The sequence below is a fragment of the Dipodomys spectabilis genome, unplaced genomic scaffold, assembly GCF_019054845.1.
Source record: "Dipodomys spectabilis isolate Male_0828 unplaced genomic scaffold, ASM1905484v1 ptg000224l, whole genome shotgun sequence".
NCBI classification, from domain to species: Eukaryota; Metazoa; Chordata; class Mammalia; order Rodentia; family Heteromyidae; genus Dipodomys; species Dipodomys spectabilis.
Window position 1 is genome coordinate 2,720,382 of NW_024870901.1, and position 22,133 is coordinate 2,742,514.

A 22,133-nucleotide genomic window follows, 5' to 3' on the forward strand; every position below is an offset into this window, starting at 1 on the left:
TTTACATTCCCACCAACAATGAAGTAAGGTTCCTTTCTGTCCACATCCCCTCCAGCATCTGTTGTTGTTAGAATTCTTGATTTTTGCCGTTCTAAATGGAGTGAGGTGATATCTCAATGTTGTTTTGATTTGCATTTCTTTTATGGCTAGGGATGTTGAACATTTCTTCATGTGTCTATTGGCCATCCTTCTTCCTTCTTCATAGAAGTTTCTCTTTAAGTCTTTCGCCCACTTATTTATTGGGCAGTTATTTCTTTGAGGATTTGTTGTTGGGGGGTTTAATTTTTTGAGTTCCAAGTATATTTTAGATATGAGACCCTTGTCCATTGTATGGCTAGTAAAGATCTTCTCCCAATCCGTGGGCTTTCTATTGATCTTGCTAGCTATGTCATTTGGCCTGCAGAAGCTCTGCAACTTTATGCAATCCCATTTGTCCAACCTTTCTTTGATTTGTTGTGTTTCTGGGTCTCTATTCAGAAAATTTCGGCCTGAGCCAAGGAGACCTAGGGCTTCTCCTATTCCATCCTGTAATGTTTTCAGAGTGTCTGCTTTGAGTTCAAGGTCTTTGATCCATTTGGAGTTGATTCTGGTGCAGGGTGATATATAAAGATCTAGCTTAAGTTTTCTACATGTAGTTAACCAATTTTGCCAGCACCATTTACTGAAGAGGTTTTCTTTCTTCCATTTTATTTTTTTAGCTCCCTTATGGAAGATTAGATGGCTATAGGTCTGTAGGTTCATTTCTGGGTTTTCAATTCTATTCCATTGGTCCTGAGGTCTGTTCTTATGCCAATACCAAGCTCTTTTGATTACTATGGCTTTATAGTAGAGTTTGAAGTTTGGTATTGATATTCCTCCAGCAGTGTTCTTTCCATTGAGGAGCGTTTTTGGTATTCGGGGTCTTTTATTGTTCCATATGAATTTTTGGATTGCCTCTTCTATTTCCTTGAAGAATGAGGTTGGAATTTGGATAGGTATTGCGTTGATTTTGTAGATAGCCTTGGGAAGTATTGCCATTTTCACGATGTTAATCTTTCCAATCCAGGAGCATGGGAGGTTTTGCCATTTTTTAAGTTCTGTGTTGATTTCCTTTTTCAAGATTTTAAAGTTTTCATCATAGAGGTCCTTCACTTCTTTGGTTAAGTTAATTCCTAGGTATTTTATTTTTTGTGGGGCTATTACAAATGGAGTTGCTTTCCTAATTTCAGCCACACTATTCTCATTGTTGGCATACAGAAAAGCCATTGATTTTGGGGGGTTAATTTTATAACCTGCTACTTTGCCAAAGTTTTGAATCAGCTTGAGTAATTTGGGAGTGGAGTCTATGGGTTTCTTTAAATACAAGATCATGTCATCTGCAAAGAGGGAGAGTTTTATTTCTTCTTTTCCTATTTGGATCCCCTTTATGACTGCATCTTGTCTTATTGCTGTAGCTAAGCATTCTAATACTAGAATGAAGAGAAGTGGAGAGAGTGGGCATCCTTGTCTTGTTCCTGAGTTAAGAGGAAATGGCTTTAGTTTTTCACCATTGAGTATAATGCTGGCTGTAGGTTTGTCATATACAGCCTTTATTGTATTGAGGAATGTTCCATGGATTCCTAATTTTTCCAAAACCTTCATCATAAAGGGGTGTTGGATCTTGTCGAATGCTTTTTCTGCATCTATTGAGATAACCATGTGGTTCTTATTCTTGCTCCTGTTGATGTGATGAATAATATTAATTGATTTGCGTATATTGAACCAGCTTTGCATCCCTGAAATTAATCCTGTTTGATCGTGGTGTATGATTTTTTGGATGAATTGTTGAAGTCGGTTGGCCAAAATTTTGTTGAGAAGTTTTGCATCAATGTTCATCAAAGAAATGGGTCTATAGTTCTCTTTCTTTGATGAGTCCCTGCCTGGTTTTGGGATGAGGGTTATGATGGCTTCATAGAATGTGTTCGGTAGTGAGCTTTCTCTTTCAATTTCATTGAAGAGTTGGAGGAGGATTGGTGTGAGCTCTGCTTTGAAGGCCTTGTAAAATTCCGCTGTAAAACCATCTGGTCCTGGACTTTTCTTAGCTGGGAGGTCTCTTATTGCTGTTTCTATTTCAATGCTTGATATGGGCCTGTTAAGCTGGTTTAACTCATCTTGGTTTAGTTTTGGCATGTCAATATTTGCTAGGAAAAGGTCCATTTCTGTCAAGTTCTCAAACTTATTAGCATAAAGTTTTGAGAATATTCCCTTATAATGTTCTGAATCTTGGTTGTTTCTGTGGTGATGTTTCCATTCTCATCTCTGAGTTTATTAATTTGGGTGTGTTCTCTTCTTTTTCTGATAAGATTTGCTAAGGGTCTATCAATTTTGTTAAGTTTTTCAAAGAACCAACTCTTTGTTTTGTTGATTCTTTCTATAGTTTTTTTTGGATCCTAATTCATTTAATTCTGATTTAATTTTGATTATTTCTTTCCGTCTACTGGATTGGGGTTTATCTTGCTGCTCTTTTTCAAGGAGGTTTAGGTGTGTCATTAAATTGCTAGTTTCAGATCTCTCCAATTTGTTGATGTAGGAGCTCAGAGCTATAAAATTGCCTCTGAGTACAGCCTTTGGTGTGTCCCAGAGGAGCTGGTAATTTATGTGTTCATTTTTGTTGAATAGCATGAACATTTGAATTTCCTTTCTAATCTCTTCCATGACCCACTCTTGATTCAGCAGTGTGTTGTTCAGCCTCCATGTGATACCGGACTTTCTTTGGTGGCTTTTGGTGTTGAGTTCTAATTTTATTCCCTTGTGGTCAGAGAGAATGCAAGGTATAACTTCAATGTTTCTGAATTTAGACAAGTTTGCTTTGTGGCCTAAAATGTGGTCTATTTTAGAAAACATTCCATGTGCTGCTGAGAAAAACGTGTATTCTGCTGCTGCTGGGTGAAATGTTCGGTAGATGTCTGTTAAGTCTAGTTGATCTATGCAGCTGTTTAGATCTGCGGTTTCTCTGTTGAGTTTTTGCCCAGTTGATCTATCTAGTGGGGAGAGTGGTGTGTTAAAATCCCCAACAATTAATGTCTTTGGATCTATATGGGATTTCAGGGAAAGTAGTGTTTCTTTGATAAATTTGGGTGCTCCATTGTGTGGCGAATAGATATTTAGAATTGTAATATCCTCCTGAAGGAGAGATCCTTTAATTAGTATGTAGCGACCTTCTTTACCTCTTTTCACGAATTTTAATTTGAAGTCTATTTTAATCTGATATTAAGATTGCAACTCCCACCTGTTTATGGGGGCCGTTTGCTTGGTAGATTTTGTTCCAGCCTTTAACATTGAAAATGTGTTTGTTTTTATGGGCAAAATGTGACTCCTGCAGGCAGCAGATAGAAGGGTCTTGTTTTTTAATCCAACTAGACAGTCTATGTCGCTTAATTGGAGAGTTCAGTCCGTTAACGTTAAGAGATAGGACTGAGAGCTATTTGGGAGTTCCTGCCATGTTATCCACCTTCTTGGGGCTGCGAAAACTGGGTTCTTCCTATGGTTCTTGGATTCTCAGTTTGGGTGCAGTTTCTTGGCCTTTGTTGCGGTCTTGTTGGTTTTCTATGTGTAGGACATCTTTAAGAATCTTTTGTAGGGCTGCTTTGGTGGAGATGTATTGTTTCAATTTTTCTTTGCTATGGAAGGTTTTTATTTGGTCTTCAGTTATGAAGGAGAGTTTAGCTGGGTACAGTATTCTTGGTTGATAGTTGTTTGTTTATAGGGCATGGCATACATCATTCCAGGCTCTTCTTGCTTTGATTGTCTCTGCTGAGAAATCTGAGGTGATTCTAATTGGTTTCCCTTTATAGGTGATTAACCTGTTCGCCTTGACAGCTTTCAGCATCTTTTACTTGGTCTGAGTTGATCCTGTGTGGATTATAATGTGACGGTGGGATGTCCTATTCTGGTCTGGTCTATTTGGGGTTCTAAAAGCTTCTTGTATCTGAATAGGCCTATCTTTTTGTATGTTTGGGAAGTTCTCTGCTAGGATCCTGTTAAACAAATTTCCTAGACCATTAACTTCTGTTTCTAGGTGCTCCTCTACACCCATTATCCTTAGATTAGGCCTTCTGATGGTGTCCTCCAGGTGTTGGATAGATCTATCATACTTCTTGGACTTGTCTTGGATAGTTGTATGTTCTTTCTCTATAATATCTAGGCTGTCTTCAATTCCCGAGATTCGATCTTCTGCATGGTCTAAACTGCTGTCAAGACTCTCTACTTTGTTTTTTATCTCTTTTCCTTCTAATTGGTCAGCTTTGGTGACTTCAAGTTCTTTGTTGAAGCTCTATTTTAGGTCTTGTATGAATTTCTTTACTTCCTTAATTTGGTGTTCAGTGTTTGTTCTCAAATCACTTAGTTGATTGGCTATGCTTTCTTTGGACTCCCATTCCTTCTGTTGGGTTCCATTCAGCATTCCCTTTGTGGTCTCCCTGACTTCCTTCAGCTCTTTGTTAATGGATTCCATGAATGCCTTTAGTGATCTTTGTGTGTTCTCTACCTGGTCTCTCAATTCCTGAATTACTCTTTGATTAGCTTCCTCCCGTTTGTGGGATTCCTGCAGTTCTCTTTCCTCCCGTTAGTGGGATTCCTGCAGTCCTCGTTGAGTGTTCTCAGCCTGCTCACGCCATTCCTCCCTTTCTCTTTGAGTATTCTCAAGTTGTTCACGCAAATCCTGTATCAGTTTTTGAGTAGCTTCCTCACGCTTATGATATTCCCGTATAAACTTTTGGGATGCCTCCTCTCTCTCCCTATCACGCTCATACAGAGTCCTTTGTAAGTTTTCAAACTTCTCATTTATCATGTTTGCCACCAGTGTTTGTAGAGCTATTTGGGAACTCTCCTCTGGATTGTTCATTATCTGATCTGACCCCTGCTTATCCAGATTGGGAATTGAGATACCCGGATTTGCCATTTTTCTTGTGTTTTTTCGGCTTACTCTGCCCATTTGAGATGAAAATAGCACCAGTTTTGTGCTAGAACACTATCTTAAGGCAACCATCAACCAACGTTTGCATTTATACAGTCAATAGTCTACAGATACAATCTAGTTCAACAGATACATCTATTCAACATCAAACAACTATATGTTAATGGGCTTCGAACCGCAGAGAAGAATTTGGTAAAGCAGAAATTTTTAGGGTTAGGGAGAGATGTGGGTAAAAATTAGGAATAGATTGGTGTGGGGAGGCACAGGGAGAGTTAACTATGTCCTAATCTCAATGCAGGAAATAGGTTGGGTAGGATGCAAGTAGAGAGGGAGAGAAAAAGAAGAAAGGGAAAGGGAAATGAAAAGAGACCAGAAAAAAAATAGAAACGTAAAAATTAATATAGTTATGGAGATTGAAAGACCATCTATTTAGAGAGGAATGTGAATATAATGAGAAAACAGGAGGGAGATAGAGGAGATGTGAAAAACTTAAAAAATGCTTAAAATATTATATAGGTATAAAGAGGTAGTACTGCTATTAATGAATTTAAGTCTCAGAGGTTTTGGATTGAGTAATAAATTTGTGGATTAAGTGTGTACACAATGGGGGATAGGGTTTACTAGTTAACTATGGGTTTATTGGAGGATGTGCAGGACAAGAGTTAAGTCACATACAGAAGAACAAAAGAAAGGAAAAGATGAAAAGGATAAGAAAAGGAGATTAAAAAAAGATCAGAAGTTCAGTAGAGCTAGACAAAAAACAAAAAGATAATTAAGAAAGAAAGAAAAAGAGAGAGAAGACAAGGAAAGAAAGGAAAACGTACATTCACGTATTCCTAAAATAAAAATTATAAGAGGGAAACAAAAGTTACTGGAAAACAATTATTTTTTCAAAAAAGGCAAAAATTAAAGATTAATAAAAGTTTTAGAAAAGGAAAAAAAATTTTTTATATATATAAGGTACCAAAAAAAATAAATAAATAAATAAAAGAAAAGAAGAAAAAAAAGGTCTTTGATTTTTTTTTTGATTTTTTTGTGAGGGGTGGGAAGAATCCTGTATCTCCCTTTTGTCTGCAACCAGCCTCTTGTAGGAGTCTCTGGTCAGCTTGAGGTCCTGTGGCTTGATTGGTTTCTTAAGTCAGTTTGTTCGAACAGGCAGAAAAATGCTCTGCTTTACCCAAGATTTTGAGATCCCCCTCCCAGGTTAGTTTAATGGGAGGGTGATCTGCTTTGAGAATCACAAAAGAGGGGTGATGAGGCTAAGTTCTGGTAGAGTTGAGGCCTTTCAACAAACAGTAGCTTTTCCCTGGGGCTATTTTGTGAAAAATTCACAGAGCCCACCCTGGAGCCATTCTCAGGGTTTCTGTTTTTCAATTGATTGTGGAGGCTGCTAGAGGGAGGGGCAGCCTCTGGCTCTGGTTACCCAGTGAGAAAAGCCACCCCAATGGCTGGTGCCCGAGCTGGGTGACTTTTCCCTGGATGGAGCTGAGTCTGGCAGGTCACTTTGCCGTTAAGTTCTTGTGACCTGTTAAATGACTCGTTTTATTCCAAGGCCTGAGCTGGAGCTAGCAGGTCCTCCGAGCTTTGTCGGTATCCAAGATGGAGATCACCGGTGCTGGGGGGGGAGGGGTGGCCTTCCCTCCTCTGCTCCCTGAGAAGGAGTGAGGACGTCGGGCTTCTACTCACGCCGAGTCTTGGATCCTGGGTCGTCTCTGGTCTGCAAACTGCAGGATGAAGATGTCTGCTCTTTGTCGGTTCTTGCTGGTGTTGAGTAGAATCCTCTCGCCCGCTGCGTCTGGCTTCTTCGTCCCGGACTCTCTGTGTGAGCGCTCAGGTATGGCCTTGGCTGCGGTCGCCGCTGTGACCCTGCCGCCGCCGCGGCGGCTGCTGGCAGGCGCTCAGATGTGTCTCCTTGTCTTGGCTTCCCCTCTCTTGTGTAACTCTCTGTCCTGTGATGGCACACTTGGTGTGATTCTCTGGCTTAGGACTGTTCACTGGAACTCTAAAACTGCTTTCTATGCGAGAGCTTGTTCAGATTCCAGCTTCTCCTCTGCCATCTTCCCGGAACTCCCTCGGGTTCTTTTTTACTTGAGGGTTTATTGTTGTTGGGTTTAACTTTTTCATTTCTAAATATGGGTTAGTTATGAAAACCCTTGTCTGATGATTAGCTAGTAAAATTCTTCTTCCATTCTGTTCTCTTTCTATATATCCTGCTAACTTTTCCTTTGCCATGAAGAAACTCTTCAGTTTGATGCAATTCTATTGATCCAGATAGAATAATATTACGCCATTCATAAGGAAATGGAAAGACTTAGAACAAACATATTAAGTGAAGAAAGCCACACTCAAAGAAATATAGGTTGCCTGATTTCCTCATTTGTTTTATTAGAATGTGCCTCTAATTCTACAAGTAAACACACTTGGATGGTAAAAGAGAAAACATTACATTTGGACATGATAAATTATATGGGATTTTTTAACATTTATACAGTGAGATCAAAGCAGGATGCCCTTTGGAGAGGATCACAAAAGCTCAATAGTTATATGAATATTATCATATAAAATAATGTTCTTCAAAAGGATCTCCAATAAATGATAATGAAAGATTTTTTATTGGTTTGCTTTTTCCTTCTTTCTTCTGATGCTGGTTTTTTTTTCTGCACCTTTGGTCTTATATGTAAATTTTCAAAGGGTAAGGGCGAGCAGAAATGGTGGGACAAAGGGTGAACAAATGCAGCAGTGCTACTCAATAGACACTACATTAAAAATGAACTACACAACTTATGGGGGAAGGAGGTTGAAAGAGAAAAACTGGGAGAACATTAAGGAAGAGGTGACACTTCAAAAAGAAATATGCTCATAATCTGACATGTAATTGTAACCCTTCGTTACATCATCTTTAAAAATTAAAAATGGACCTCATGAGCAGGTGAGAGTAGCTATACTAATATTATATAAAATAGGCTTTAAATTAAAAGTGGTATGAAGATAAAAAGTAACAAAGAAAGACATTACATATTGGTAAAGAAAACTATCCATTAGGAGGATATAATAATTCTAAATATCAATGCCCTGAATCCTAGAGCTCCCAAATTTATCAGACAAATACTACTTACCCTAAAAACATGTATACAACCAAACACATTGTTGGTTGCTTGAACACAACATTCTTACCTCTGGACAGGCCAGCCAGGTAAAAACTTAGCCAAAAAACTTCAATGCTAAATAACTGTATTGACAAACTATACCTAACAGATATCTACAGAATATTTCATCTAGCAGTGTCACAATATAAATTCCTCTCAGCAGCCCACAGAACGTTCTCCAAAATAGATCATATCTCAGATCACAAGGACAATCTCTGAAAATTCAAAAATAAAAATGAAATTACTCCTTGTAAACTGTCAGCCCATGATGGGACCAAATTAGATCTCGACATCAAAAGGCATCACAGAAAATTCTGAAACACAGAGACTGAATAACACATTGCTAAATCATCAGTGAGTTACTGATGAGATATGGAGGGAAATTCCAACGTTTATAGAATTCAGTGGAAGTGAAACAGACAAAATGCTACCTCCTCTGGGATATAACAGCATAAGCAATACTCAAGGAAAATTTATATCTTTGAGTGTGTACATCAACAAATTAGAACAATCTTGAATCAGCACTAGGTACTTGAAAAACAGGAACAAGCCAAACCAAAAACCAGTAGACAGAAATAATACAAATTAGAATAAAAAATAAATAAATGACTCAGAGTCTCAAAAAACCATACAATCATAATTGACTTATCTACTAATAGCTGACAACTTCTCCCAATGAGCTTACAACTTCTCCCAATGAATGTGAATGTATCTATTTTCAGAGATAGACTCAACCAGCCCAAACCAGTGAACAAAACAAACTATTAGGATTCTAAGAAACAACATTTTGTTTGCCTTTAAATAAATTTAGTCTGTTATTATTAAGGTGATTTATAGAGGGATTACAATTACATGAGTCAGGTAATGAGTACATTTCCTTTTATAAAATGTCTTCAGTTCCCTCACTTGTTCCCAGTCCTACCCTTCTGTCCCTACCCGTGTGTTAAATAGTTCACTTTTATCAATGTTCAATGAACTCCACTGCTGCAATTTTTCACTAAAGCTCTGTGCCCACCCCTCACCTTCCTGAAGACATACAATGAATATACCAGGCATGAGGTAAAGACTATAGGTTCATCACAAACTATAAACAACAACAACGAACCAAAACAAAAAAGGAGTCTTTTGTTTCCAGATCATATACTTTGTTTCAGTATATATATTATATAAATATAATTATTTTTTATCATAAAGTCAATTCAGGGATTGAGGAGTGATAACATAATTTTCTTTTCTATTTAATAATGCTTTTTATTCTAACATTAAAGATGTAAGTAACACAATTCAAGTCCTATGAAATTTGAAGTTTATGATTTGAAGTTATATTTTCAAAAATTCTAATAGTTCCATTTTGGCAACCAAAATGAAAAACAAGAACGTTTTATCCTCAAGAATGTCATTATTTCATGTGCAAAAAACTAAAATAAGTGTAATATTAATGTAGTGGATATAAGAAATCAAAGACTTATGGCATGCATCAATTCCATCGATTATGAGATGCATTGATAAAATTAATAAAAGTTGTTTTAAGTAGATTACTTAAGACGTGAAGCAAGTGATAATTTTCTTTTATAGGTGAAGTTGATATAGAAATCAAAGCCCAAAGATTCCAGAGTCCTGTGTGCTTGATACGTGGCAATTTACACATATGCTTGTCTCATCTCAAAGTTATTTTACAATAACTGTGAACAGGAGTAGAATGAAAAGAATCACTCAAATGTTTACTTTTATTTTGTGACTAAATATGCCTTTTTATACCTATTTTATTTCAAAAATCTGGTAAATTTATTTAAGTCACACCAACAATAATGAGAAATAAACAGCCCCATGCTCCTTAAAAGACAATCAATAAAAAAGGAAACAATAAAGAAAAAAATGAACCTCATTTTGCACGTGGTCTTTTATATTGTGGTGCTTTGTAATTGTGGATTATGTGACTATCTCATGAGTCTGGGCTTGAATCACGAGGGAGGGCTACTGGAAGAAAATTTCAAAATCTAGAGCAGCTAACACAGCTGTGCAGTTGTTTGTGGGTTTCACTACAGTAGCAGCAGGGCATATGATGTACAAAGGAAATGATTCCAGTGCTTTACAGGCGAGAATGTGATGAAAAGCATACTTTTATCTTCTTACATGAAATAAGAAGTCCACACTTTAAAAGATTACTATATGATCAGCCCTTTAAATAGCATTGCCATCTTTTAGGCACTCCAGATAATTCAAGTCCTTCATCAACCCACAAACATTGCTGCCATTCACAATCATTGCTAAGGTGAACATCCACTTCTTTTTGACATTTCAAATGGTTTAGGAGCAATATAAACAATAATACAAGTTGTTGAGAAAAGTTAATTTAGAATCAGTAATCAAATCAGATTCAACTCTATAGCATAACCTTTAGGAAAAATTAATTAAGGAATATGGCATGTCCTTTGTCATTTAATATTAGACATTAGGGCAAAATGCCAGAAACAGACTCTGCAAGAAGGAAAGAGAAGTCTTTGATATGATATATTAAAGGTTAACTAGGGAAAAGTAATTTTACCTACAGTTTCTATTATATGATAACATACTTTTGTCTACTAATCAGAGAGACTCAAAAAGATTTTTAATTATGATATGAAAAATGCATCATCATGAATGAATGAAATCACGGAGTAGATGGCTCATTATTCTCATTATTTTGAATGATCTGATGTTTTTGTTTGTGTGGAAGTATGAATGTATTTTATGTCTGGGGAGGAAAGTTTGATTATTAGATGATTGTGTGATATCCAATGTCAGGAACCTAACATGAGTCAAAGTGGTAAATATGTGTGTGTGTGTGTGTGTGTGTGTGTGTGAGAGAGAGAGAGAGAGAGAGAGAGAGAGACGGTCGTGGGGCTTGAACTCTGGGCCTGGGCGCTGTCCCTCAGCTCCACAGCTCAAGGCTAGTGCTCTACCACTTGAGCCACCATACCACTTCCAGAAGCCATTATTCTTATCACAAAAAGACTTCACATTGACAGGTATAATTACAAGAAGTAAAACGATAAATATTCAGTGGCACCAAAAATCCCTTAGGTGCCTAGCAAGACAGCATGTTTTTCCAGACACTGCATGTGGTGTGAGCGATTTTCAAACAAAGCGACCATAGAAGATGTTGGACCCTAAACAAAACTGACAATTGCATAAACCCAGTCCTCTATGACAGATTTACCAAGGCCTATCTTGGAGATTCTTGTTAGAGACTTGATGAAAAATTTATAGTTTAGTTGTTATTACAGAACTCTTTTACACCTGTTCCTCAGCCATTAACTGTATTTAACATAGTTTCTTTTGCTCTAACATATATTTTTGGCTCAGGAAACTCTTTTTTGTTTGTGAAAACTTGGTTGTTCACAACATAGACAGGGGTTTTTTAAACCTTTTGAAATTGCTGTTCCCATAGAATTCTATGAGATGAGCTACTCTTTGTCATTTCATAGGAATAAACTTACTTTGATTCAAACCTGGACAGCATCTAGCTTGTTCTCCCTCCTAGATATCCATCTGTATGGACTTCTTTACATGTAAACAGACCCTCATTTACTTGCAAAATCTGTCAGTTAGTCAAACCTAATAAACCCAATGAGGTGAATTCCTTTCCCATGCTTCCTTTACATTAAAAATATAAACAATTCTTACATTTTGTTGAACATTAAAAATGTTCAACAATGTGCATACTTTTTAATGTGAAGTGTGATTCCTATTTTCCATAATGTGACTCAAACAGAGAAATCAGTTTAAGATGTGAAAGAGCCTTTCAAACTGTCTTTGACCTTGAAAATTTTCCTGGGTATGAATTTTTGGAGAAATATCCTTTTTTTTTTTTTTGGTCCGGTTGTGGGGCCTGAACTCTGGGCCTAGGCGCTGTCCCTCAGCTCTTCAACTCAAGGCTAGCGCTCTACCACTTGAGCCACAGCATCACTTCCAGCTTTTTTCTTTTTATTTATGTGGTGCGGAGGAATCGAACCCAGGGCCTCTGGCATACAAGGTGAGCGCTCTACCACTGAGCCACCTTCCCAGCCCCAGAAATATCCCTTTTCAAAGATAAAGTACTCATTTTTTTTACATTGTGCTGGTACTGGGGTTTGAACTCCTTGCCTTGCGCTCTACCTGTGTAAGGTCTGCTCCTGGATGGAGAGCAGATTCTATCCTCCTTGCAGTAAACTCTCCTCCAAATAACTGTGTTACCTAGGCAACTGGCACACCTGGAAGATGTCACATCTGCATCTGCTGAGGTCACATCTGAATTTGATGTGGCCACACCTATCTTCACCCATTCCCTAGAGAAGGCTAGCCCATGCCCAGACGTGCTCTTTTTCCAGGTCTTTCCCAAGGCTTTCCCAGGCCTTTGCCAGCAGCATGGACGACCAACATGGCCTGGTGTAAGCGGGATGATGAATAAACCTACTCCTTACATTAATACCACATGTGTGGTGTGGTTCTTACTCAGCAACCTCTTTTTAAAAACCTAACATAAATGGTGCCATTTGAACCCGGGAAAGGCTTAAAGTCAGGATAGAAGGTGGGATTCCTATCCTTTTTTTTCGTTCTTTTGTTTGTTTTTCCCTTTTTTGCTCTGAGGAATACCACAGTTCTGAATGCCTTTTGGGAACCGGTCTGTCTGCTGTGGACAAAGTGAATCAATTCCTTGCTGGCCTCTGCATCCACCTCCATGCTTGTACATTTTGGTGAGTGAAATACTCTCTAAGGGTTCTCTGTCGCTCAGTCTCTCTCCAGATGTGGTTCCATGCCGAAGAACCTGCTAGGCCTTTAACTGAAAGTCCAGTCATGTCTGGAGCTTGGCCACTCCCCAATAGAGGGCTCAGTGGTAAGTTGTGGGTCCACTTCCATCCGATAAGCCCACCTTCACTCATTGATTATTTTTCTCTCCTACACCCTTAATGGGGAGCTGTGTGTAACTCCAGTGCCATGAAACCCCTCTGAAATGCCTCCTGCATTCCCTGGATAGCCAGAGCACCTAATTTTTTAGTCTCTTCTCAGATTTAGACAATTTTTGCCTCTGCAATGGTAAACGGACAGAAGTATGTTCACTTTCAGGATCTCTTTGCTCTCTGCTAATTATGTCCAACTTCGTGTATCTCTCCCTTTCTTTTCTACACCATTCTGGATTGTGCCCTGAAGAGTGTAATGAGAGTTGGGTCCAGGGGACCTCCTCTAGCTTCCCTATCAAAGACTAGCCAATCTAGGCTTCATCTATTTGTTCAGGCTTTCTTTGCATTTTTTTCAGAAATTCACCATCGTGAGTTTGCCATCTTGGCCACATGGTAGGTTCAGGGTTTGGTCCTATCTGACCCATACCTTTCCACCAAGTTTACTACTCCTCCATCCATCTACTCTATTGTACCTTGCTAACAAGTTGCTCTTTTCTCAGACCCTGGTAACTGAGGTCCAAGTATCTGATGTGCTTTGTTAGCAAAGATGTCTAAATATTAATGTAAAAAAATTTAGATTTTGAGTTTTGCCTTTTTGGTTTTTTGTTATGCATTCTAGTACTGACTACTACGTGATTCTAACATATTGGGCATATCTGTGCTAAGATTCTCACATCTAACGAGTTTTGTCATGGCAGGATATTACTTGGTCAATTCTTGGTAAGGACCAGGTAAACTCTACTTACTCTATTTGATCGCCATGTTGATTAATTGGAAATAATAAAGAGTTTTCATGACAAAGATTGCAATTCAAAGCCAACCGGGGCTGAAAAAAATCCCTAAGACTCCATCTCCCAACTAACCTTCAAAGGGCCAGGCTAGAAGTATGGCTGAAGATTCTTAATTCTAACCAGCCAAACACTGGAAGCGGTACTGTAACTCAAAATGGTAGAGCACTAGCCTTGAGCAGAAGTGCTCAGGCACAGTGCCCAGGCCTTGAGTTCAAATCTCCATGAATACTCACTGAGACAACTCATCCCAGAGACGAGCACCTAGACTCAGCCATTCTGGGGAACAAGGGACCATGGAGAGGAGTAAGAGGAGATGATGTCATATCATCCATTTTGTGCCTGCCCTTTCAAAATTAACCAGAGCCAGGAGGTCAATATAAGTAAGAAGCCTGCCATCTAATGTTCATACCTGTCTACCTTTTAACTGGATGGGAATTCACATTCTTGCCTCTGTTACCTGAATTCTCCTCTACCTAGTCACCAGATAGGGACATTTCTACCAACATTTTTAAGCCCCAAGTCCTTCCACTTGCCATTTATTTGCTCTCTAATAATTTTTTCCAGCCCCTCAATGCCTCATGAAACTTTCTCTAGACTTCATTCAAGAGACTTGCCTATTCCAGACTTTATTAAAGGACTCACACTCACCAAGGGACAGCTGCAGCTCACTGCCTTCTCTGGGATGGGACCAAAGTCCAGCCTTTTACCCCTAATTTCGACACACCTTGTCAGCAGGAAGTAGCCAGAGAGGATCCGCACCCTATTTCATGATTATTATAAGGCTGGAATATAAGGTCTGCTTCTGGATAGCAAGCAGATTCCACCCTCCTCCAAGCAAAGTATCCTCCCAGTACCTGCGTTACCTAGGCAACTAGCACTCCTGGAAGATATCACATCTGCATCTGCTGAGTTCATATCTGAATTTGATGTGGCCACACCTTTCTCCATCCATACCCTAGATAAGGCCTAACCCAGCCATAGATGTTCTCTTTCACAGGTCTTTTCCAGGTCTATCCCAGGACTTTCCTTGCCGCATGGAGGGCCAACATGGCCTGGTGCCAGAGGGAATGATGAATAAACTTACCCCTTTCCTGAATACCTCGTGTTTGTGTGGTTCTTACTCGACTACTCTTTAAAAACCTAACAATCTGGGCTTTAATTCCCAATGCTTATTCTATACCTCCTGAACCACACTTTCACTTCTTCCTTTTATCACAAGTGGAGAAAAGAATCTCTTAGGTTTATCTACTTGGAATAGCTTTGAATTACAATTGTCAAATTTGAACCCACCTAGTATGGAGCTGTAAGCCACTGGTGCTCTGCTAGAACTCACTTCTTAATAATAAATATTCACAAAAAGAGGAGAAAACATATTTGTTCAATTATGTATGTATTGCCAGATAAACCAAATCACTTGCTACTGGAAGAGAAAAAGAGAGAAGATAGAAATGAATATGGAGGAGAGATACATAAAGAAAGAAAAAGGGAGGGGAGGGTAAGTGATGGGAGGGGAGGGGAAGGAAGAATAGAAGAGGAGGGGGGAGCTGAGTAGAATTGCTATTCCTCACTAAGGTATTGTTGAACAATCAGTGCCTTTGCATTTATTAAACCAAAGCTTTCTATTTTTGGTGGTAGTAAGCTGACATATAAAATACAAATTTACATGTAAAACCTGTTAGTGTGCTTACTCCTGCATGAAGGAAGCCACGGTTAGGTTACTGTTAGAGACAAGGCAAGAGTAAGCAGTTTAAGTGATTCTGAGAAACAATAATTGATATGCCAGGAATGCTACCTTGCCCAAATATTACTCTTGTTCCCTGTTCCAGTCTTCCTTTCTACAAGGATAGCAGAAACAGGGAGGCTGAGAAGGGATGGGAAGGGGAAACAAATAAGGAGGCTACAATGCTTGATAAGAAATGTACTCATTATCTTGCCCATGTAATTGTAACCCCTCTGTACAATATTTTCACAATAAAAAATAAATAAAAATTGAAAAAAGAATAGCAGAAACAGAAGAGGAAGGAGATATCTGAGCAATGATCATCTTTCTGTTTACCTTCATCTGTTTACCCTCATCCCCTCAAACAATAAAGCCAAAGGAGACTTAACCTGAACTAGTAGGGGAAATGGGGGGAGGGGTTCATTCTAATTTAATGTGAAAGTTTTAAAATAATTGGGACAGCATTTCAAATATTGAAATAAAACTTTTTCAGTTATTAATAAAAAGTAACTCGAAATTTATTGAAAATTTAGAAGACTACAGCACTCACTACATAGTGGATTCTGCATAATTAAAACTGACTCCTGTTTCTATCATCAGAAATTGAAAATCGTCCCTGAATTTTCAATACTAGGTAAATTGTCCTCGATATTCACTTAAAATGTGTGAATATAATGCAGAAAACATAACTTTAAATTTAGACTGTTGAAGTGATAAGTGATGGACATTCATGATGGATAGCATAATATTGAGAGCATGGAAATTATTTTCCTTCCATCTTCAGTGTGTAGAAAGTAAAAAAGCTCTATTTGATGGCCCTGAAGGTCCAATTCTAAATTTAGGACAGAAGGTGAATAGTAAAGAGACCTATCTCAGCCATTCACAGATTGGAAATGTGGAGAAATAGCCTCATTTACGTAGGTCAAACATGGAAGTGAGGATGTGGCAAGCCCAAAGCCAAATGCCAAAGGAAGAGATATTTTACAAAATACCATGAAGTTGAAATAAGTCTTAAATAAGGAACTGGGCTTAAAGGGAGTAGGACAGAAGAATGGAGGGGGAAATGTTGGACTAATATAATCAGATCACTCAACGTACATATGTGAGAATATAAGTAGGAAACTTGAAGGGATAGGTGGGGTTGGGGAAAGGGAAGGAAAGAAAGTGGAAAGATTAACAATGATCCAGATGTGTTGTACAATGAAATGTACATACACTCTATTCCACATTGACATGATGGAGTGAAACCCCTTTGCACAACTAGCTAAAGATTTAAAAAATTGGTTTTAATATTAAGAGACCAGAAGCATAAACCTTTAGAGATAAATAACAGGATAGCATTGACATATTGTTGAGGCTTATGCTCTTTTCAATATACAAAATTTAATAAGTGCCAAGTCTGCTGCAAATGTAAATTTTACTTTGCCAATTCTTTTTGCAAATTGCTTAAACTATAGAGAACCAAATTCCAATATCCCTTCACTTCAAATTAAAAAAATCTTATAGACCTTTAGTTGTTTCTAAATATCTTAAGGTAATGCATTGGAACTAATTTCATTCCACATTTAAATTTAAATTTTAAAACACTAAAGTCATTTAAAATCCTCTCACTCGGGCACAGGTATGGATAGATAACTGATATGGGCAGAATCAGAATTATTCAGAAGGTTGTAAATGGATGCTTACCTAGTTTTCTCTCTGCTGGATCATAGAATACAGACTATCCTAATTGGAAAAATTTAGCCTTCCGAGGTTGTCTGCATATAAACACTCCATCAACATTTTCTCATTAAAGGATTATTCAAGATTAGCTATATGTTGATTGATAATGACTGAGCATGACAGTAAGGTGATGGAAAACCATTTACTCTTCAGTGAGGTTCTGGCTTGTGTTTCACAAAGTGTTATGAAAGCTCTCCATGAGAAATCTAGCAGATGTATTTCTAAAAAGTACTTGCATGCTAACACTTTCTTATAATGTCTCAATCCAAGTACTTCTCCTTGGAGATCAGTACTATTCAATGATGCTGTGTTAGCTTTTTGTTACATTTTGCAGACCAGTCTTGGTGATGAAATTTGTGCTCCCAATTCCATCCACAAAATGCAGACAAAAATTATCTGAAAAAATTTGTATCTGTTGACAGTGCATATACTTGGATTTTTTATTACAAACATAGAATGTTGTACAAATTTTCATAGCAATTACACTGCACTAGGTTGTGGGCAGATTCTAATGTAAATAATATACTGTGTTCATGTAGAGTAGTTGAGTATCTGATGTTTTAATATGCCTGTGGTCCTAAAACCAATTCCTTACTGATATTGAGTGACAAATACAACTTCCTATAAGTACAAAAGTTTTCCTTGTATCTTTTTAATATATATATATATTTTAATTTATATTGTAAAGATACTGTACAGAGGGTTTACAGTTACATAAGTAAGGTAATGAGTACAATTTTTTTCTTTATTATTGGTCATGGGCTTGAACTCTAGGCCTGAGCACTGTCCCTCAGCTATTCAGCTCAAGGCTATCGCTCTACCACTTGAGCTACAACGCCACTTCCGGTTTTCTGGAAAAAGAGTTTCACGGACTTTCTTTCCCTGGCTGGTTTTGAACCAAAATCCTCAGACCTCAGCCTCCTGAGTAGCTAGGGTTACAGGCATGAGCCACCGGCATCTGGCATGAGTCCATTTCTTATTGAGCATTTTTACGCCATCCTTTCTTTCCCCCTACCATCCCTTCTCTTCACACCTCCTCAACTCATCCCTACACCCACTCTCTCATAAAGTGTCTTATTATTACATTATTACATTATTATTTTCTCATTATTACAATGGGTCAACCTTAATCCTATCTTTGTATATTAAATAAAAATATGCTGGCTTGATTTATGCTGATTCTCCTTGTGTAGACACAAGTAAAATCACTCACCAAGTCCAAGAACATATAAATGAAATGGACACCTTTTTTGTCAGTTGGTTTAGTTGTGTTCTACACATTTATTGACAGGTTACAAATTATTCTCAAACTTTAATATATTAAAAATAATCTCTTCTTTTCTTATTTTCTTGGCCATAAAATCAGCAAGACCTCAGTCAGCATTTCTCTCATAGGACTTTTCACATAAGTTGATTACCTGTTGACCTGAAGTCCAGTTTTATGAGGACTCACTAATCTGCTTAGGAATTTATGCTGGCTGTTGGAAAAGAGCTCAAAGAAGGATGCCATTTAAAGGCTTATAATTTTATTCTTTGCCATGATATTCTCCTGTTACTTTGGTTGTTGAGAGTGTGTATAAGAGCAAGCATTCCTTGGGGATCAGGGAGACAACATATGATCTTTACATACTGACATTTCCGAGTAACTTGCTATCATGTGTACTGCATTTTGCAAGTCCAATCTGTCAAAACCTACCAGTTTTAAGAGATAAGAGGAGTGGTAAAAGAACTCTTAGAGACAAATACATCTTGAACATATTTTGTTCCAAGCATTCCATCTAACACATTTTCAGCAACTAATGAAACTTGTGTTGGCTGTAATTATGTGTCTTTCTCCATGTGTGCATGTATACATGTGTATATGTATATGTGAATTTGTGTGTATAGTAACATATATGTGTACAATATAAGAGTATATACACACATATATGCATATATAAATAAATATACATATACATATATATGCATATATATCTTTGTTCAGTGACTTAATCTGTAGTTCCCAGAACATTGTCATTCTCACAAAGTGTTCATGATAAACTGCTCTGAGGACCTTGCTCTATTGTACTCACTTCCGTCATTACCTTCTTTTTCATCCCTGTGAACAACTTCGGTCTATTTTACATAGGAGAGCTTTATTTTCATTATATGTAGTTACAAACTGATAATCAAAGACAAAGGTTGTTTGTGAAAGAAAAAGAACTTTTAGGTCACAGGTTAAAATATCTTTTTTTGGGGGGGGGGTCCAGTCTTGGTGCCTGAACTCTGGGCCTGGGAACTGTCCCTCAGCTCTTCAGCTCAAGGCTAGCGCTCTACCACTTGAGCCACAGCGCCACTTCTGGCTTTTTTTCTTTTTGCTTATGTACTGCTGAGGAATCGAACCCAGGGCCTCATGCATGCAAGGCAAGCGCTCTACCACTGAGCCACCTTCCCAGCCCAAGTTAAAATATCATATCCATCCAAATGATTCCTATGAGGTAAAATTTGTAATAGTAGTAAACGTGAAAAGTAATTCCTAGACCTGTTGTTTTGCCATCTACAATGTCAAAGAATAATATCATGTCACTCATGATTCTTAAAGAATGCAAGGGAAGATGTTAGTCCCCATCATGTTCCCAAAAAGCCAGTGGATCCTCAAGGATAACAGTAGACCAGCAGAAATTCTATGTAGCAGACATGGAGCTTGAAAGAGAAAGAGAGGACATGAGAGAGCGTGAAAGAGGGAGAAATATCATAATACTGAAAGTGCATAACAGATAAAAAAAGAGCTGTATGAGAATACACATACTGTTATCTTTAGACTCTACATGTACATTTGAAGGTATTTGATGTATGATAATCCATCAACCCAAAATATAAAATGATTTTAATAAAAAATAAAAATGACTCAGAAGTAATTAAAAATGCTAAAACAATTTTCACATTAGCAAACTCTCAGAGATATTTCATGACTTTGAAAAGAATAAAGTGGCTGGGGTTAGTATAAATTTAGAAGTATAACAATACACAAAATTTATGAAAAGATATTCATATATTTCATTATATAACCCAAAGCAGAAAGCAAATGTTGTTTAGATGAATTTTTAAAACCCAGTCGATCAGAAGCTGGGATGGTGGCTGTTGTAGAGTGCCTGCCTTGCATGCATGAGGCCTTGGGTTTGATTCCTCAGCATCACATAAGTAGAAAAGAACGGAAGTGGTTCTGTGGCTCAAGTGGTAGCACTAGCCTTGAGCTGAGGTACAGAAACCAGGCCCCAGAGTTCAACCCCATGGCCAACAAAATCAAAGTAAAAAACAAAACAAGTCTCCCACTTTTGTGACCTCAACTCTGTAATATCACTGCTTCAGCCTAGGGCTAAGATTTTAAGTGTGGACATTTATCATCCCTCCTGATTCTGACTGTACTTGATAATTTTTTAATCAATATTTTGTTCTTAATTTTGCTTTTTGTAAATTCACATGCAACTATAAAAAATGGTTTGGCCATCCCAGTAACCTTCTCAAAGTACCTCCTGATGATGAATAACAAAAAGGTTTATTATATTATAAGGGAAACAATACTACAAATAAAGAAACACAATAACTAAATCTTAATGATTAATAAAATAAAATATCAAAGAATTACCAGTGTTTTCAGTATTTGAAGTATACTTACATATTTGATTTTACTATTCTCACATTCCTGTACATTTAACACTGAATAAGATTATGATGTTCAACAAGAGTTTTATAGGCTATGTGTAGTCTTTAAAGTTACCCACTAAGATTGCTTTTTATGACTCATCTCATCATTTGTATATAGCTTATATCATCATTTGTTCCTCAATAACATATAAAGTAAGGAAGCCCTAAAGTTTTAAGAGAAACTGTGCAGTTAACAAAGTCTTAACTCTTCATTCTGCTTCTTTACACTAAGACTTTGCAACATCTCTTTACTAATGTTTCTATAAACTCTGAAATGTACTTTTTAGTAGCATATGTCTGCTACCATAAATCTTAAATATTTATAGAAAAGTTGTATGACCTGACAAACAGTCATAATTTTGGCCTATTAAGCAAATTCCCAAAATTAAATATATTTAAAACATTAAAACTTTTAACAAACCTTAATACTTGCCGCAGTGTTCATTACGACAGGTGCCTTATACAGAATAATTGAATTCGTCCTCCTACACATCTCTTTTTTTATTTTTATTTTTTGTGAACATACTGTACATAGGGGTTACAATTACATGGGCAAGATAATGAGTACATTTCTTATTAAGCATTGCAGCCTCCTCTTTTGTTTACCCTTCACATAACTTCCCAGCCTTCCTCTGCCCCCCAACCCAATTCCCCCCACCCCCCAATCCTACACATCTCTTGAACAACAATATCTGGGATTATTTTGTTTTGACATGTCAATCTTGACTATTCTTAAATGTGTGCTTATGTAAGAGGTACATGGTTCTAAAATTTCACGAGAATACTTCAAAACTTACTTTTCTTTGAATTGTCTAGTTTAAGAAAATCAATTACACTTTATATATAAAAAATGCTCTGTGCTCAGTTCAGCAGCACATACAGTAAAATTGGAACAATACAGAGAAGATTGACATGGCCCCTGTGCAAGGTTGACATGCAAATTCTTGAATCATTCCATATTTTTACAACTAAAGATGCTGGAGAGGATGTGGCCACAAGGGAACCTTACTTGATTCTTGGTGGGAGTGTTAACTTGTTCAACCACTTTGGAAAGCAGTATGGAGGCTCATCAAAATACTCCATATAAAGCTTCCCTATGACCCAGCAATCACACGTTTGGGGATTTACCCAAATGATCACAAAGAAGACCATACTAAAACTACCAGCACAAATATGTTTACTGCAGCATTATTTACAATAGCTAAGATATGGAGCCCA

General features: G+C 37.5%; 1 non-coding gene across 1 annotated transcript; it reads left to right on the forward strand.

Annotated features, from left to right (window-relative positions):
- The first annotated feature begins 21,772 nt into the window (after window positions 1–21,772).
- On the forward strand, window positions 21,773–21,879 carry LOC122123151. Its single transcript, XR_006150327.1, has one exon. It is a non-coding gene; the product is annotated as a U6 spliceosomal RNA (small nuclear RNA).
- Window positions 21,880–22,133: the final 254 nt, after the last annotated feature.